Raw genomic sequence first — 3,106 nt, forward strand, 5'->3', positions numbered from 1 at the left:
TGTTTGTCTGAAAGTCATATAAAGCAAGAATGGCTTCAGGGTGAGTAAATAAAGGGGACATTTTCATTTTTGAGTGAACTATCCCTTTAAGGAGCTCCTCACCCTGCATCTGCTGTAACTCACTGGAATCCTTTGTCTTGTCGGTGTTGTGTGGCACTGGCAGATTTCCAGCCTATTAAATGCCGCCTCAGCAGTACCTCGGAAATTATTGCACTGAGAGAAGGGAGAAAGAAACAACGGGGGGTGTTGAAGTCACTCCTTACATAAACGCACAAGAGGAGAAACTCTGCTGTTTCGACTTGACAGGTGATAAAAAACCTTGCAGAGCCTCATTCGCTCTCGATGACCCGCAGCGCTGCAGAGGAACACAATTAATCGCACAATGGACTGGAAAAACATGCTGTAAGATCTGAAACTGGTACAAGAATTGACACAACTCGCCAATATCATAGGCCTAATTACAAAGAACCACCAAATAACTCATCGATTTAAACATGATTTGCAACGTTGGAAGACTTTAATAGTACATTTCCACTTCTCTAATCACTGGATTTTGTAAATAAGTAAAAAATTAGGTTGTGGCCTTTACTAATATGTACTTACATTGACATTAGTCATTTGCTGCAATGTACTTACTGTGTAAATACATATTACACTACTTATGATTGATTAAATACCTTCATGTAATTACATCTGTAGTTAATTTTGGTAATTACATTTATAATTACACTGTTGACCATCCCTTACACCTTATTCCAGCCTGAACCTACCCATACCACCTAACCAATCACTAACCTGACCCGTATCCCACCTCAATGTTGTTCAGCAATACATTATGAACACAGTAAGTACATTGTATTTATTTCTGATGCACTTATTATAAAGTGGGACCAAAAAAGCTTTAAAGGTTCATAAATGATGTTGTTACGTTCCCCTCAACTCTGTCTAGGGGGACACAGGAACGCAACAGAATATTATTGGAGTTTTGTGTGTGTGTGTCAGCAATGAGGTCACAGGAGCAACTTCTCAAAGGACTAAACAACAAAGAAAATGCAACTTGAATAAAGATTAACAATATTTATTAAAGGATTAAGGGAGGGTTCCAAAAGAAAAAGGCTTCAAGAGGGGGTTCAAGCCAAAACAAACGTTCTCTAACTGAAAGGGAAGAACTGAATAATCTATCAAAGAAAAGAAAAGATAAATACATCAAAAATACTCTCACTCCCTTACTAACTTAAACAGGAGAAAATGGTTACAAAAAGAAAAATGGCACCCCCTCCCTACTAACCCAATCCCAAATTAACAGAATAAAGAGTGGATAACAAAGTAGTATTGAAAACAAAAATTAACTTACAATCAAAAAGAGTTTGAGGCAAAAGCGATTTCAGATGATCAACAGCATCAACAGAACTTAAACAAATTAAAGCTCCTAATCAACAAATGATGCTTAAAGAATCAAACTAAATATATATTTATAAAGCCTCACAAAAACAAAGCCTCCACACACACACAAAAACACACTGTTCTAGTGGAGAACTGCTGTTTAAATGCCCACTGCTTTTCTCGTCCTCCAATCACGGAGTGGTTCATAAGTGGCAGCAGGTGATGGTCATTAGCTCCTACTAGGGTGTAGCAGAGAAAGAAAAAAAGAAAAAAAAAAACTGAAACAAATACGCCCTGGGATGTAACAATGTTGTTTCAAACATATATTAGAAAATACCAGTCAAACTGAGCCAAAAACAACCCATAGGTAGGTTAATTTTGACCCAACTTTGATTAAACTGCTGAACCTTTATCATTCAGCTTGACTTAAAATGAAAAGCTACTTATTTCATATAACTTAGATGAACAGGGCAATATTTTTAACACCTTTTACCATTTAGCAGATAAATTATTATGTTTAAATACCGTTTTAGATGCCAAAGAATAACAGAATCCACACTTCATATACAGCCTAACTAAAGCGGAACAGAAGAATATAATAACATCTTTAAAACCAGAGCCAAAGCAAATTTTCCAGCTGACTAATGATAAAATCCGTCACAGCCAATCAGAATCAGTGCTTTAAAATAAGTAAAATTATTCACTTATTTGAACTGTACATACCCACTGCACATGGACATTTCTAATTATGTACACACCCACTGTACATATACATTTGTAATTATGTTTATCTATCTGCACACTTCTGCTATTAATAGCATCCTGTACATTTCAAGAGTTCACACTTAGCTCACGATTTATACATAGCTTGTTTGGCGTGCTGTCCCGGGAGAGAGCCCTGAGTTCAAGGTATCCTCGAGCCCAGGGCTCCCTCCTTTCACAGGGCGAGGGGAGACTGAGCTCAGGTCGATCTGAAACTCCCCCGCTGCTGAGGCCAAGGTGAACTTCCTGAGAGTAAGACATTAGAAAAAAGATTTAGGCTTATTTTATCAATAATATAGAGCACATTTGCATGGTGGGAGGAAACCAGGGAACCCGGGGGAAACCCACACGGAGAACAAGCAAACTCCGCACAGAAACACCAGATGGCCTAGTGAAGACCCAACGCCATTGGTATTCTTGCTGTGAGGCAAACGTGCTAGTCATTAGGCCACCGTGCCGCCCATTCTTGATAAAGGTGGAAGAAGGGGAGGAGGGGGGTTTCTTCCAGACGAAGATAGTTGTAGAGAGGAAATGAGGATATATATAGTGACTTGGGATCCTTTGATTGGAGGATCATGATTAGCTAATGTGGACCAGCTGGGTCAATCATGAGCACATGCTCCTCTCCAAATTAGTTTAACATTTAAACTTCACATATTCATTTATTGTAAATCTCTGTTCATAGCTAATATAACCTGTATATAATGTTCATAGCACATCCATCTGTAAATATTACCATAGTTTTTCTAGAACTGCACTTTATAAATTATACCTGTATCCTGCACTTGCTGCTATTGCACTGCTGGTTAGACCTAAACTGCATTTCGTTGCCTTGTACGTGAACATGTGTAATGACAATAAAGTTGAATCTAATCTAATCTAATCTAAATTATAATATTAAATGAAAAAAGGGACTAATGTTAGATTCACGATGCCATTTTACTCTTAATTTGGCATTGGT

Source organism: Danio aesculapii, chromosome 18 (genome assembly GCF_903798145.1).
Source record: "Danio aesculapii chromosome 18, fDanAes4.1, whole genome shotgun sequence".
Lineage (NCBI taxonomy): Eukaryota > Metazoa > Chordata > Actinopteri > Cypriniformes > Danionidae > Danio > Danio aesculapii.